Source organism: Peromyscus maniculatus, chromosome 5 (assembly GCF_049852395.1).
Source record: "Peromyscus maniculatus bairdii isolate BWxNUB_F1_BW_parent chromosome 5, HU_Pman_BW_mat_3.1, whole genome shotgun sequence".
Lineage (NCBI taxonomy): Eukaryota > Metazoa > Chordata > Mammalia > Rodentia > Cricetidae > Peromyscus > Peromyscus maniculatus.
This window is the reverse complement of record NC_134856.1, coordinates 135,163,733-135,179,987: the sequence shown is the minus strand read 5'-3', so window position 1 is coordinate 135,179,987 and position 16,255 is coordinate 135,163,733. Positions and strand designations below refer to the sequence as shown.

The 16,255-nt window shown below is 48.4% G+C and overlaps 1 protein-coding gene across 2 annotated transcripts in view; it reads right to left on the bottom strand.

Annotated features, from left to right (window-relative positions):
* Positions 1 to 4,845, bottom strand: part of Cplx2 (complexin 2) — a 75,040-nt gene extending 70,195 nt beyond the window's left edge. Inside the window, exon 1 of one of the 2 annotated variants that reach the window (XM_006976831.4) lies at positions 4,541 to 4,845. The gene's annotated coding sequence lies outside the window, so the exon portion shown is untranslated. The remainder of the gene's footprint in view (positions 1 to 4,540) is intronic. The other variant, XM_042278496.2, reaches the window with a different exon arrangement.
* Between the last annotated feature and the right edge of the window lie 11,410 nt (positions 4,846 to 16,255).

Genomic DNA, 16,255 nt, shown 5'->3' with positions numbered 1-16,255 from the left:
CGCCTGTCTCTGCCTCCCCAGCACACAGATGACAGTACACATAACCACACCTGGTGTTTTAGCTGTGTGCTGAGGATCTGAACTCAGGTCCACACCCTGCACAGCAAGCACCTTGTGACTGAGCTGTTCTTCTCCAGTCCTCACGGTCACTTCTGAATACCTCACAGTTTAATCCTTACAGAATCCCCTTGAAGGGGGGACTTGGGTTCTTCATCTCCACCTGAAGAATGAGGAAGTGGAGGCCACAGGGAGAGATAATGTCTCGGAATTCACAAAGCTTCTCCGTGGAGGGCTGGTGTCTGAGTTAGGCAGCCTAGATCCCAGGCCATGCACCCCTCTCTGCCACTGTTGCCTCTGCCTGCCTGTGCATCAGCTCTGCTCCTCTCCTGCCTGCATCCAGGGGTGCTCCCAGGGCCCCCTTTGAGTGAATCCTTCTTAGTCTATGCTCAGTGATATTGCCCGGGCTGGTCCTTGCCATGAGCTGATGCTGTCCTTGTTTGTTTGGCTGGATGTTGAGCAATGTCATTCCCCTGCCTCCGCTGCTCCTAGCCCAGCATCCTGGGCCATCCACTCTCCACACAGCCACCAGAGGCTTATTTAAAAAGCAAAATCATTTTTTAAATCATTTTTATATGTCTTGAATAAAACTCCACCTTGTGTCCCTGGCCTTGAAGGTTCTCCATCATCTAGCCCTGCCCTGGCCTTCCCCGCCCTCACCTGTGGCCAGTTCTCTGAACATTCACTCTATTCCAGACACATTTGCCTCCTACCTGGCCCCAAACAGCCCAGGCTCACACTTAGCCATTTGCTCTTTCAGAGTGTTCTTCCCTACAATAGGACCTGACTGTGTTTTGGACCTCAGTTCCACGTCACCATTTCCATATCTATCTGTGTAGGTGTTTCCATAGTTACCTTTGGATTGTTATTAGTGGTAGTGTCTACTCTGAGGTGTGAGCCCCAGGAAAGCAGGTGTCAGATGTATCTGGTTCTGCTGTGGCACTGGCACCTGAGGTGCCTGATGTGGCAGAGCCAGTCAGTGACAAGTGTCTTGAAGGAAGAGTAGAGTCCCTCTAAGACTCTATACAGGTGATCCAGCACTGCCCTGAGAAGGTGGTGACCTGGGTCTGTTCCCATGGACTAACTTCACGAGTGCATTCAAGATCGGTCACTAGCTTTGTCTGACTGCGATCTTACACTCAGGGGTGAGGCAAGTTCATTGGCTGTTTCCTGCTGACTTCCTCACTAAGGATGCTAAGAGCTCCTTGCCTGTTTCTTTGTTTGTCTTTCTTTAACTTTGGGTAACTTATGAGCTATTATCTTTCACAGTATGTCACAGGCCAGGGGCTTCCCTGAAAAGGGAAAATGCTAACTTTTAAGTCAAAACACCAGAGCCCAATCAGGGCACACCCACTCAACACAGCTGTTACATCTCATCAGTCATGGAGAGATTTTATGCTTTAAAGAGACACAAGAGTGCTGAGTTCCGCCAGGGCCTGGGCCGAACACTACTCATGGAGTACATCAAAGGAGCTGTAGTCTGTGGCCCAGAGGGATGTGTGGTCAAATTCAGGGCAAATGGAGAAAGAGGCTTCGCGCTCATCGGGGTAACCCTACCAGGACTAAAAGAAACTGTGCAGAACTCCACAGAGATGAAGTCTGTGTGTCTAAGTTCAGAGTCCTTCGTTAACAAAAATCGAAGACCCTCCTGGGAGATGAGCATGGGGCCAGAAGACTGGTGCCACCAACCTTAAAACCACTTGCAAAGCCGCCCATGAAAAGGCAGCTTGTTAGGTCTCAAGGACCACTCACCACACATGACCTTCACCTTGGAAACCAGGAAAACATTCTCTGTGCTACTTTTAGGAGCCAGGGAAGGAAACAGCGTACTGTTGTATGTACCAGGGAACCCGAAGGACAAACCTAGACAAACTCGTGAACTGAAATGCTCTCTGGATGATACGTTCAGAGATCCCGGCCCTGCTCTCAGCACCAGGGAAACCCGTATTTCTGTAGAATGTGGTTTACTGATTGCCACGCCCCCCATCCATATGAATTCATGATGAAGGTCACTTGGAAAGGAAACTCACTGTTTCTTGACAGGACTCAGTTTGTCTTTTGCTTTTCTTTCTGGATTGTGGCTCGGTAGCCATTAAGGATCCGTCATCATACAATTCTGGCTTGATAAAACTTGCCATCTCCCCCCCCCCCAAGTTGCTCCTTCTAATGTGTGTGTCATCACAGTCTGGCTTACTCCTCAAAACCTCCCGAGCTGGTGGAGGCAGGAAGGTCAGGATTTAATGATATGTGAGGCAGTGCAGCATCTGAGAGACAGAAGCTGTTATTGATGTTGAAAATATCTCTGCACAAAATGATACCAAGTCTTATATGATGTCTTGGGATTTTTTTCAAAACAAGTCTGTGTGTGTGTGTGTGTGTGTGTGTGTGAGAGAGAGAGAGAGAGAGAGAGAGAGAGAGAGAGAGAGAGAGAGAGAGAGGAGAACGGGTGTGGGTATGGAGAAAATTAAACTGGCCAGACACTGAAGCTGGATGGTGTCATCCCCCTACCCTGCTCCCTCCCTCTCCAGGGTTTCCTGTAGTGCAGACTGGCCTTGAACTCACTTTGTAGTCAAGGACAACCGTGAACTTCTGATCGCCCTGTCTCCATCTGGGATCACATTTGTGTGTTACTATGCCAGGTCTATGTGGTGCTGGGTATTGAACCCAGGACTCGGTGTGTGCCAGGCTGGTTCCCAACGACAGAGTCACATCCATAGCCCCCCTTTTCCCTCTATTAAAATTATTTTTGAAATATCCCAGCCTGAAAGACACTTTGGGGACCGGGCTCAGTCTTTCTATTCGCATTTCATAGTTCCCATCCTGAGGACCTTTTGGCATGGTGACATTACCCTGGTAGCTGTGATTTCACACCTCTAGGCCTTTATACACAGCTCCATCTGTCTGAGATCCCTTTTCTCCCACAATCCAACAGTCCTGCCTCTGAAGTCCCACAGCCTTGTTTACTAGCCCGAGTAATTATCACACCGTATTTTAATTTTACTTTTCACTTCCTCTGCTGGCCTGTGGCATCCTTGGGGCGCTTCTCCATCCTCCCAAAATGTATCCTCAGAACATGTTTTCAGAAAGGGTAATAGTACAAGGTTTATTTATTTATTTATTTCAGTATTAATGTGCCTGGCATCTCACCAAACTCATTGCTTAGCTATGACATTAAACCTTAACATAGTGTGTACTGTTAATGCTGTCACCTTTCCTGCATAGTCAAGATGCTTTCCGGAGGTTATTTTACCCTTAAGCACACTTGTGTGCTATGTGGTGACAGAGCTGAGGCTGAGCTCAGAATAAAAGCCACCTGTTTTTCCTCCTCTGGCTCCTTAAGGTTCCAGGGGTTGACGAGCCTGGGTTTTAGGCTCAATTCTGCTTCTAAATTGTGGAGTGACTTTGGGGGGCAACGGTGCCCCCTGAGCCCTGTCTGCCTGGAAGAGTCTTTGAGAGAACTAGGGGATCACGTGACGCCAGGGCCCTCCCTGCTTCAACTCGCCAAGAGGAGGTTTTTCTTCTACGGTTGGTTTTCTGCCCAGGAGTTGGCTTTCCTGTCTGGGAACCTCCCAGCTTCTCAGCCTCAACCTCTTTTGTCGCTTAATTGTAGTCTCCCGGAGCAAAACCGCGTTTGCAACCTGCTGCCGGGGTCGCCTCTGCCTCCCTCCCTCCCTCCCTCCCTACCAAGCTGGGATTTCTCTTTAGGTGGAGGTGGAGCCCTGGGCAAGAGGGAGGGGAGGCTGCAGCTGCCCGGCTCCTTCCTGCGGCTTCCCTGTTGTTCCTCAGCCCCTTCCCTCCCCTCGCCCCCCCACCCCCGACGGAAACTCAGCCTCACACTTTCTAGGGATGTTCGGGGCACCGCCGGAGCCAGCGGTTGCCGCGGGCTTCTGGGTTGCTCTCTCCCAGGTCCGCCGCCCGGAGGTGGGGTGGGCGTTTGCAGGAAAGGGGGGCGGCGCACTCCGTCCTCCCAGCGCAGACTAGGCCCAGCACGCCCCGCTGGAGCCGGGGACCCCCGTATGCCGGTCCCCTCCGCCCTCTTTCCCCGCCATTGCTCCCGCCAGGCCTCGGTGACTGCAGACCCAGGCCGGGGCCGCGGCGGTGACTAGGCCCGGGTCCAGCGCGTCCCCGGCGCCGCCGCTCGGGGAGGAGCGGGAGTCCCCGACAGGGCAGCCTTCGGCCCCCCGAGCGCCCAGGCCCGGGCGCCGCGCTTTGTGGGTCGCCGCCGGGATGCAGCGGCTGGCGAGGGCGGCGGGGCGAGTCCCGGTGCGAGCGCGCGCGGAGCCCCGGGGCGGCTCGGTCCCCAGCGCTCGCTGAGCCCAGACGAGGCCAGGAGCTGTCCCCGGGGCGATGCTGAAGGGAGCGGGGGGAGCGCTGCGGGGAGAGGCCGGAGCGCGGGCGTGCGGGGCTCCGGGCAGCGCCCGCCCGCCGCCAGGGTCTCCCCGACCGCTCGGCTGGCGACACGGAGCGAGCGCGGTCTACGAACCTGTTGGAGGCAGCAGTTCCTCCGCGGTGGGCCGACCAGGGCGCCCGGGACCGAGGCTCTGGCGCGCCTCTCCCTCCCGTCCTCCTCACTCCTCCGCCGAGACGCTCCCTCCTGCCGAGCTCAGCGCGCGCCACGCGGGGGGCGCAGAGCCCCTCTTCCGTCGCCCCGAAAGCTGGCGGAGCTGCAGGGCACACAGCTCAGAGGCCTCCCCCAAGGGCAGCCGGGCTCCCAGGGAGACCCGAGCTTCCTGAGAAGGGAGGCGGGGGCTGGCTGCTGGGACAACAGCGAGTGGCAGAAGAAACCGGCTGGGAAGCAAAAGGGAGACAAGGGAGTTCCCTAGACTCACAGCTCTGTCTTGAAGTTTGGGGACGCGTGAGGGAGGGGGGTGTTGCTAGGATATCCCGTCATGGAAATCTCTTTCTACCTCTCTCCCTTTCTGTGACCAGCAACTACAGCATATGCTTACACTTACCTGTTCAGTTGCAGACTCCCCTCAGCTCTGTCTCTGACATCTCATTCGGGTATGTCATTAACCGTCCCTCAGGGACATCTTTCAGAAAATAGGATATTTAAGGTCATTCATCAGCAAAAGGTAGAAGAAGCTCCTACCTGGTTGTCACCGGGACAGAGGACTACTCGTTCTTAGCAGACTCACCCCAGGGCCTTTACACCTGTGTCTTTTACCTTTTGACCGCAACCTTACTTAGGTTTAATCCACAAGGTAAAGTGTCCTCACTGTCAGTGAAGTCTCCTGTGCTGTAGGGTCTGCCTGTAAGTCCCTCTGCTGGATGCTTGATCACACCGTATTATAATAGTTTATCTCCACCCCAAAGCGACCAGTCTTGTAAAAGCTGGATCCATATTCTTCTCCGGATCTCCACCACCTAGCACACAATAGTTGTTCAATTGTAACTGCTAGATCCAGGACAAATGTGAAGCAAAGCTCAAAGGAACTCCCCTTTCTCCGTGTGACTGCTCATTTGAAGTCTAGGTTTTCATCGCTGCCTGCAAGGCCCCACTTGGCAGCCTTATCGCCAACACTTCCCTGAGTCACCAACTCCCCTTACAATGACCTCAATTTCCACCTTGAGCTGCTTAAAACATATAAGTTGCTATTTTCTTTGCTTGCCTCACTCATCGTCTTGACTCACAGGGCTGAATCCTTCTAGTCATTTGGATTTTAGCTCCAATGTTCTAATGCCACTCCCTCAAAGACGCTATCTCTGACCACGTATTTAATGCAAGTGCATCCAACATATTTGTAGACAACAGCATCATATCACAATATCGAAAGGTTGTGCATCCTGATTTAATGCTTTCCCCATTTACTCTGGAGCATTTCTTCACAATTTTCCTTTGCTGAACCGAGGGTCAAATTTCAATTATTTAGTAGTTACTTCTCTGAAGTAATTTCACAGCCATCCCTTGTTATGTGTGGCAGATTGGTCCCAGGAACTTGATACAAAACTCTGAAGATGCTTAGATTTCTTACATAAAATGGCATCACATTTGCATACAGCCTACATAATCTTCCCATGTGCTCTTAGTTGGGGATAGGGTCTCCTGTAGCACAGCTGGCCTCTCCTCCTGCCTCCACCTCCTAAGTGCAGGGATCGCAGGCACGTGCCACCAGGCTTGGTCTCCTCCCTACCTCCAGCTCTTTAGATGACACACGTGCCTACTGTACTGTCAGCATTCTGAGCCGAATTTATCTTAGTCTGCACATCACAGCCCCCTTTTTCTTGCTGTGTGGGTGACTGTGAAATCACCTCTGGGCCAGAAGTCACCAGAGAGGGATTGAAAAGAGGGTACATAGACATCCTTAAAAGGAAAGACGCGCTGGGAGAGAGCCTTAGGCCATTTTGTCATGCTTTAATGAGATATGCCACAGACTGGACAATTTATCATGAACAGAAATGTACTGGCTCATTGTTCAAGTGAATCCTAAGCAGAGGAGTTGGCAAGGGTCTTTTCGTTATGTTAGGAGTGAGAGAGGAACAGGGAGAGGGGAGAGGAAGGGGAGAGAGGGGGAAGAGAAACTTCTCACTTCAAGCTCTGTTACAATTGTCATTTATCCATTTATGAGGACAGAGCCACTGTGAACTAATGCCTCCCAAAAGAGACTTCTGTTTCTAGTACATCAGCCTTGAGAGACACAGTCAGTCACAGCAGGGAAATCGTCCATAAGTGGCTGTGGGTGGAGTCACAGGCCTGAGCAGTAGCCCTTTCCCACCCCAGGCAGAAAGTCAGAAAAAACACTTTCCTTCTTACCACTCAGGGCAATACACACCATCACTCTCACTTGATGTACATGACAACTGTATCCAGTGGACGTTATTCTGTCCGTCTTATACCCCAAACCATCGAGGGCATCAGAAGCAGACTAACTTGACCAAAGTCAGATAGTTTGTAAATGGTGATACTGTTCCTGGTGCCATGATGCATGCTGGGATCTGGAGGTAAGGAACAACTTTTTGCATCTAAGAATTCACATCACTGGAAGATGTAGATGTAACCAACCGTCTTATTAAATAAGAAACACAGAACCAATGTAAGGAAGAAAGCCAAGAGGTCAGAGCTCAGAGCTAAAACCTTACCCTTTCTCCTGCGGTGGTCCTACCTCTCCGAAAGAGACCTACTTCCTGTGTGTTTGTCTTTATATAGTCTTTCTGTTCTGCCTTCTCATTGGTTGTAAACCCAAACACATGACTGCCTCGTCACTGCCTGTATGTACAGCCCTCCAGGTCTTCTATGGTATTGAGATTAAAGGCATGTGTCTCCAATGCTGGCTGTATCCTTGACCACACAGAGATCTACCTAGCTCTTCTACCAAGTGCTGGGATTAAAGGCATATGCCACGAATGCCCAGCTCTGCTATGGCTTGCTATTAGCTCTGACCCACAAGCAACTTTATTTATTAACATACAAATAAAATCACATTTCAGTACAAATAAAATACCACCATACACAGGCTAAGCAGTAGATTGTAGCTCGAGAACGGTTTTCACCCAGGATAGAGGTGGGGCAGCATAAACGGACAGACACCCAAATCAGGAGAAAATGAGACTTGAATACTAGTTACAACTTGTTGAGCACTGTCCAGATATGACACACTATGGTAAGAATTTTGCATGCTATGTCTTAGCTAGTCAATCCTGCTTATCCTTCCCCATTTTACAAAGGAAATTGAAATCACGAAGCTGGTGAGCAGTAGGGTGGGGCTTAACCTGAGTTTATTTGATTCAAAGCCTGAGAGCTTAACCATTATGAGCCGCTGAATTTGAATTTCTGGTGAGCAGGAATTTGAATATGATGATTAGGTCATAAAAAGCCTGCGCATAGGATGTCTTCACTCCTACTGAGTGAACGTTGTGTAGGGAGTGCTGCCAGGCAGTGGAAAGGAGGGTGAACACTACCTTTGGGGATGGTTACAGAGGCTCAATTTCAACTTTTAAGGCCTAAATAGCGGTTGTTCACAAGCAGACAAAAAGGGAGAGTGTTTCAGATGGAGACAGAATATCCAAGGGCCTTTGGATATGAAAATGAAGGGATTGTTATATGTGCACGGAGTTAAATGCTGTGTGCTCATGAAGCTATGAGGAGGGGAAATCAGGCTGGGACAGGCTTGGACTCAGTTATCACCATTTCGTCTCTGAGGCAGTGGGGACCCATCCATGGACAAAGACTTGACAGCTGCTGTCATGTCCTCCGTCATCCCACGGCATCAGCGCTGTCCCCGGCGACATGCAAAGTGCTTTCTCCAGACGCATCACTCGGAGGCGATGGGGGTCAGAAGCTCCATGAGGGTACCATGCCTGTGGTTCTCATTGGTTGGTAACACCTGGCAGCAAACCTGGGCCTGTGCAGGGGCCCAGTAGGCAGTGGAGAAGGAAGGACTGTGCACAGGGAGTCTGAAGGGACGGGAACTTGAGGAGTGCACAGGTCTTTAGTATACCTGCTCTGGAAAGCACCGAGATACTGCTTCCCACCTCCAAGCGCCTTGGGGAGGCTGGGATTCAGCTTTCCAAAATGGCTGCTGAATGAAAAACCAAAAAAATAAAATAACAAGTAAAAACAATCACAGCTCATCTCCCTTGCCATTTACAGAAAGGCATGTTGGCACCAGGCTCCCAGTACCCAGCCAGGCCTGGGCTTCTCTGCTGTGTGATATCTTTTGGCTCCTGGATTTTCATCCTGGTGTTCTCTGTTGTGTGACAATCACATCATATGCCATCGTTTGAGTTGATGGTTTAAAAGGACGATTGCTGTGCTAATGACGCTCTTGCCTCCTGTTGCCCTGCCCCTCCTGGAGGTGCTGTGTGCTCTGGGATTGGCTGGCTTGCAGGGCCGGCTGGGGTCAGTACTGCTCTCTTTGCAGCACACCTGCCATTCAGTGTCTTTTGAGTCCTTGCACATCTCTCATTCTCAGTGTGGAGTCACAGAGGAAGATTCTCCCTCAGTATTCAGATTGGAATAGATGTCTCCTAGGAGAAGGCAGACCTGCCTCCATTCTCCAGTGTGCTTCCTTTTCACCCCGATACACAGTATGATTACCTCTCATTTTGGTTTTGATGATACTTTCTGCTCTTTGAAACGTCTGTCCACTTATTCCTTATTTCTCATTCTTTCGCCGAATCCCAGCTTCACGAGAACCGAGGCTGCTGTGTTACCCTGAACCTGTTCTTTCGGTCTGCTTTATGTTGCTATGGTATCTGAGACCAGGGAATTCATAAAGGTGTAGAAATTGATTTTCTGAATTCTGGAGGCTGGGAACTCCAAGATGAGTGAGCTGACACCTGGAGGGGACAGACACTATGTCCTCGTAGGAGGAAATAGTTATCCCACGAGCCCTTTCCTGCTCAGCACGAATTCATCTGGGACACTACCCTTAGGCACCACTTTCCACAGTGCTACATTAGGGTTTTTGGGTTATTGTAGAAAGCAACTGCTACATCCTGGGTCAGGAAGGATGTGCCCTCTACACCTTTCTGTTAGGCACTTGCCATCAGAACAATATACCACACCTCAGAAATTCTAACACATCACATACTAGCACTTAGCTACAGAATTTTCACCTTTATCCATTCCACATCTGACATGGTTTTTATAAAAAGTATTTCATATTTTATTCATGTATATGTGCTTGGGTGTGTGCCCACATGAGATGGTTAGGTACCCATGGAGGCCAGAAGTGGCCATCAGATTTCCTGGAGCTGGAGTTAAATTCAGTCATGAACTGCCCCATGTGGGTCCTGGGAACTGAACTCAGGTCCTTTGGAAGAGCAGCAAGTGCATTTAACCACTGAGCCATCTCTCCAGGTCTTTACTGATGTTCTTAAATCCCGGTTGTCATTGTTTCAGTGATTTAACTTATGTTCGTTTTTTGAGAGGGGAATAATGGACATGTATTTCTTCAACATGTACAGTATATCTCATTTGGATCTTAAAGTGGACATTTGAAGGCAAAACTCTCAGCCTTAGTTCACAGATGAAGAAATGGATTCAGGTATTGATATAGTGAGGGCTCATTTGTATTTCATAAAGATAATCCTATGATCCCTGTTTAAATCCACATCAGAATACACTTCAGAGACCATGCCACATGCAATTCTGACATTAAGGGAAAGGTAAAATATCGCTTCTGGGGAGCCATGACTTGTGTTCTAGGCTAGTTTTACCCCTCACTGACTTCTGAAGTTAGGTAAGCTGTGTGAAGCTAAGTTTCCTCATATGCATGGCAAGAATAAAATAGAATGCATTTCTTAGAATTGTTTATTGAGAAGGATGAATGTAATATGCCTGTGAAGTGCTCACTTATGCAAAGAGATCAGTAACATCGCTGCTGGCGCTGGTGCTGTTGTTCACAGTAATCTTCTTTGCTGTCTCGAGATGTTGTAGAAGAGTTGTTGAGAGGTGAGATGCTCAGGGTTAACGTGGCACTTTATGGTTGTATGTAAAATTCTTCAGAGCAGGACTTTGAACAGTGATTCTCTTCTGATGGGAAAGAATGAACACATCTAACCATGTATGATGGCTAATCTTGGTTGTCATGTTGACCACATCTGGAATCAATTACAATCTAAGCTGCAGGGCACTCTTGGCAGGGATTTTCTTAATTCGATTATTAGAAGCAAGAAGATCCACCCTAAATCTGGGCCACACCTTCTGATGGCAGCCCACATAAAGGACATGGGAGACAGAAGCTATGCTTTTGACCTGTTGGTCCTCATTCCAGCTCCAGGTTCACCCATCCTGTTGCTGCAGCCAGTATTAAACCCAACCTCTTCAGGATTCCCAATGTACATAGTAGGCCAGTGGCTCTCTAGGACTCCCCTGGGACTCCAGCACTGGATCAGGACTGCCGATAACATCCAGTTTCAAGGACTGAGCAACCACCAGGTTCTTGGCCTTTCTGCCACGAGACAGCCATCGCTGGACTACCTGGACCACATTCCATAAGCCATTATGGGAAAAAGCCCTTTAAGATATGTTTATCCTCCTAGTTCTCTTCCTTTAGAAGACCCTGACTGGTACAGTATGTCTCTAGTTCCTTGTATAGAGGAAAATAATGGGCCCAAGAGAAGGGACTTGATCAAGGACAAAGAGCTTGACTTCAAGCCTCTACTCATTTAACTCTCAAGCTTTAAAAGAATGTGAGTTATCGAGGTGCTTGGTCCCCTCCCCTGGGCTCTGAAATTACAGCTAATCCCCTCTCCATTGTGTCTGCCACAAGGGGAGAGAAAAATCCACAGATAATCTCTAACCCTCACTTTGAGCCAATAATCACATCCATTTATCTCCCCATAAAGCAGCTTAGTCTAAGGTGGACAGGAGGCCTGGCTGGCAGGGTCTGCAGCTTCACCAGGCTCTGGCTGCCTGCAAACAGGGTATTTCTAATGACTGTTGGGAGGCTGACCCCACAGTGAAAACAGTAGCCAGCCACCCTGGCTCATTGTCCAGGATGGCATCTTCAGAGCTGGGAACAACATTCCGTATTGCCATCTGGGGAGCAGAGACACAAGATCTGTGAACCTTTTCCCTGAGAGGAAGAGTTCTCTGTGCCTCAGTTCCCCTATCTGTAAAATAGAGCTAAGGGCCTGTGTGCTGCAGAGCCCCTGCGATACGGAGTGGTGCTGTGTGCAGAGACAGAGTGTTAGTGGGCTGTTTCTATCTCAGTGTCAGCCAAATTTACAGTGGCCAGTATGAAGTACAGGCACTGAGCACTCTCAGGCTACGTGAGGAGTCGCCTCACTCATGAAAGGCACATGAGTGGATTTTGAGACAAGTGTGCCCAGGCTGGAGGGATAAAAGCTTGATGTTAGAGAGAGAATAAAAAGGAGTTTCTCTGCAGGCGATACTCCACTCTACTACTGTTATAAGGGACAGAGCAGAGCACCTTCTGAGTGAGAAGTGCTTTGGGAAGGTCCCCAGAAGCTCATCCCAATCTACTGGCTTGAGGGCACTTAAACTGGTCTCATTATGACTGGAAAACTCTAGAAATAAGTTTTGATAGATATAAAATAGAGATGGCTGATGTTGGGTGTGGTAGTACACATCTTTAATTCCAGCACCTAGGAGGAAGAAGCATGTGGATCTCTGTGAGTTCAAGGCCAGCCTGGTCTACAAAACAAGTTCAGGCCAGCAAGAACTACACACATAGTGAAACCTTATCTGAAACCAAACCCAAAACCAAATCCAATCAAACTAAACAGAAAGAAGGGGCTGGCTGGCCACACTCATTATTTCAATAATATGTACATATGTATTACGTGTTTTTCTTTTGAGAAAGGGTTTCACTAATGGGAGGTTAGATTCAGCCTTGCCTTGAACTCATAGCAGTCTTTACACCCCAGCTTCCTAGGTGCTTGGACTGAAAGCATGAACTACCACTGCTGTGTTCCATACCTACTATGTGCAATGTACAATTCCAGATACTTAAGAACTGATCATTAAACAAAACAGGACAATGAGCTCCACATTTGTGGTATTCACGGTCCCCTGGGATGGAGGGGCGACAATAAATACACAGCTGTGGGAGGCATTTCCTACGGTAACTGTCACAGGGAAATGGAAACTAGAGTGGTCTAGCTGAACTGAGGGTATGCACTTACTTCCTACAGGGTCGGAGAAGACCTCATGTTTGGGGTGATATTTATGTGGAAACTTAGAGTGAGTCATGTTGGCAGGGAACAGAGCCTGCAGAAGTCACGGGCAGCCAGCATGTCTGAGGGGCTGTGGAGAGGCAGTTGGCTGGGGTGGTGTGAATGAGGAGGTGCCTAAGGGGAGGGACAGAAAACTAGTGATGAGAGGCTTCAACAGGGCTGAGTACCGGGTCTGGCGTGTGCTCAACAAACACTGGATGAAGAAATGTGGGAAGAGAGGGAAGAAGGAGAGTGGGAGCTAGCTGGAGCTAGTTTGGGTAGATCAGATGGGTCATGAAGGTACTGTCAGGACCCAAGGGTGTGCCATACTGTAGCTAATCTCATGGGATGCTTGAACTTGGTGGTCCCCAAGACAAAGATCATCCAGAGGCAGGCCAGTCTGCTGGGCAGATCTGTGCATGAAATGGGTGCAGGCTATGCTCTGCCCTTAGGAAGCTGCTTAGAGTCGGACTTTCTAGAAGCCAATCTCCAAGGAAGCCAGAGCCAGTGCCAGTAAGCAGAATTTCAGAGTTCAAGTGTTTCTCAGTGGCTGGTAGCAAAAGAAGCTCTTGACACAAAGTCCTCGTTTTGCCCACTGTTAGAGTCACTGGCATCTGCCTTTCAGAAAAAAATCAGGACTCTGCAAAGGAGTGTATGATAAAGAACTTGATAAACTATAAAAGTCTGGCACACAGTGTTACTGATTCAGTCAGTAAAGTGGCCACCGTGCAAGTATGAAGACCAGAATTCAGTCCTGAGAACACATATTTTAAAAAGGGAAGCAAAGCAGTGTGTGTTTGTGATTTTAGCACTGGAGAGACAAGACAGGGCTCGGGGTGGTGGCGGGTGGGCAGCCAGTCACAAGGAGAACTTCAGATCACTGATACTGTCTCAAAAAAGCAAGGTGACTGATGCCCCGAGTAAGAAGACACAGTTGTCTTCTTACTCATGGGCATATATGTAAACCTGTACCCTCACACAAGTGTGCTTTGGTACATGTACACACAGACACAGAGAGATGCAAATACACACACACACACACACACACACACACACACACACACAGACATACACATGTAGTGTGAAAATTTATGTCCATGAAAATCTTAGACACAGATGTTTATTGTGGCCATAAACATTAGCTTTGCAAAAACTGGAAGCAGCTGGAGACATCCTTCAGTTGGTGAATAGATAAACAAGTGTTGAGCAGCAGATAATGGAGCATTTTTAGTGTTCAAAAGAAAAGCACTATCAAGTCCTGAATAGACACGGAGAGTTTAAACACTTGTGATTAGTGAAAGATTGTCCACAAAGGCTACAAAGCATATCACTCCAACTCTACGGTACTCTAGAGGAGTCAAAACTACGGAGGTAGCCAAAAGTTCAGTGGTTGCTGTGAAACTTTCTGAACAGTACTTGAGTGGTGGGTAGATGTCACTATCTATTCCCAACGCCACCCTAGATTGTCTGACTCCAAGAGAGAACCCAAAGTAAACCGTGGGCTTTTGCTGTGGGATGGTCTGTATGTCAAAGTGCTCTGATTGGTCAATAAATAAAACACTGATTGGCCAGTGGCCAGGCATGAAGTAGGCGGGACAAGGAGAGAGGAGAATTCTGGGAAGTGGAAGGCTGAGTGAGGGAGACACTGCCAGCCACGGCCATGACAAGCAGCATGTGAAGATGCCAGTAAGCCATGAGCCACGTGGCAAGGTATAGATTTATAGAAATGGGTTAATTTAAGATATAAGAACAGTTAGCAAAAAGCCTGCCACGGCCATACAGTCTGTAAATAATATAAGTGTCTATGTGTTTATTTTATAAGTGGGCTGTCGGACTGCTGGGGCTCGGCAGGACCCGGAGGGAAGCTCTCCAGCTATAGGCTTTATGTGATTATTATGTGTCAACACAGTCCATCAGATGTAACAAACATGTCACTCCTGCGGGTGGCTGTATATGTGCTGTGGGGGAAGGGAGGTTCCTCCAGCTTAGTTCTGCTGTGAATATAAAATTCCTCCAGAAAGAAAGTCTATTTTGAAAAAGGTGACAGACACATACCAGTAAACCATCTTTGGGATGGTTAAGTGTTTAACATGTCCTCCATCTAGGAAGTAGGTGGAACTTGTGAGCTAGAGTGAATCTTTAGCTTTTAAATGCCCATTTCCCTTTTCCTAAATGTATCTTGCATTTCTCATCTATATGAGTTGAATCTCCAGAGGGTGGACTTCATTAGTTCAGACTAACCAGTTTGCCACATTGTAGTGGGTAGCCATTCCAGCTTTTGTCTGGAAGTTCCAACCCCCATTGAGGCTTTGGTAACTATCATGCCTACAAGGTGGGGCCAAGAGAGGACACTGAAGACCCGAGATCCGGATGTACCTCCTTCTCTTATTTCCTGGACCCTGGACACTGGAGGTAGACCGAGCAGAGTTCTCCAGAGAACACCACCGGACTGCACTGCGTCTTTCCCAGACCCTACAACCTACCTAGCCTATTCATTTGTAAGTTACGCCACTAAATAAATCACCCTTTTAACTATGTGGAGTGGAGTGGCCTTAATAATTTCACCAATACCACATCCTCTGGACCACAAAGGTTGCAGGAAGATGAGTTAGTGGCATAGAGTCCAAGTCACCCAACTGGAACTAAATAGCTTCAGTGCTGAACCTCGCTTTGGGCTGAGGGGTGTGAATGTGTAACCTTTGGAGACACTGAACAATATCTTCTAGTTAAGAAAAGGGCCAGCTTTGGGATGAGACCTGGAGACAAGTTTGCTTTTACAAAAGGAAAAGACTAACAAAGGAAGAAGACAGAATTCTCCCACACACCATCTGAGTGTCTGGATCAAGCCTGACCTGAAGCTAGCTGCTACTTTCCCTTTCTGTTCCATCAGGTGACACATTCCTCCTATTGTTCAAACCAATTTAAATTGCATTTCCTAATATTTTCAACACGAAGAGTTCTAGCTGATATATAGTGGATTACAAGCTTCCAAAGCTTGGCAGGAGAAAAAAAGGCTAGATTTTGAGTTATCTGTGTGAAATATTATCCATAGATTTCCTGCCCCAAGACCCATTCCAAAGGTTTTCATGAGTATGGCATAAATACTTGCTGGAGACCAATATAAATAAGTGTCTGCATCATTATCTGGTATTTGGGATTGGGTTTGGGTGCCTCTAAGAAGAAGACTGGTGCATATGGAACGAAGCATGCATAGGCAATGAAGATTCACACCCAAGCATCTGTCTGTCTGGAATACTCATGCATAACCAAGAATCCATACTTAGATGCATTCAGAGATGCATATGCAAGCATCCACATGGAGTGCAGAGGCATGCCAAAGTCAGCACAGGGAACCAGGATGAACAATGATGCCACACCAAGGAGATGGAGACAGGCAGGAAAGTGTGGTTGGGAAGAACATGACGAGACTTTGGAATCTTTGAGGTTCTTTCTAAGTGGGTGCAAAGAAGGGATGTGCATTTATGATGTGTAGGGAAACTGGGGTGAAGATGACCCTGAGAGCCTGGGACACGGGTAATCCTCTTCTCCTGATGCTCAGGAAAAACAGGAATGA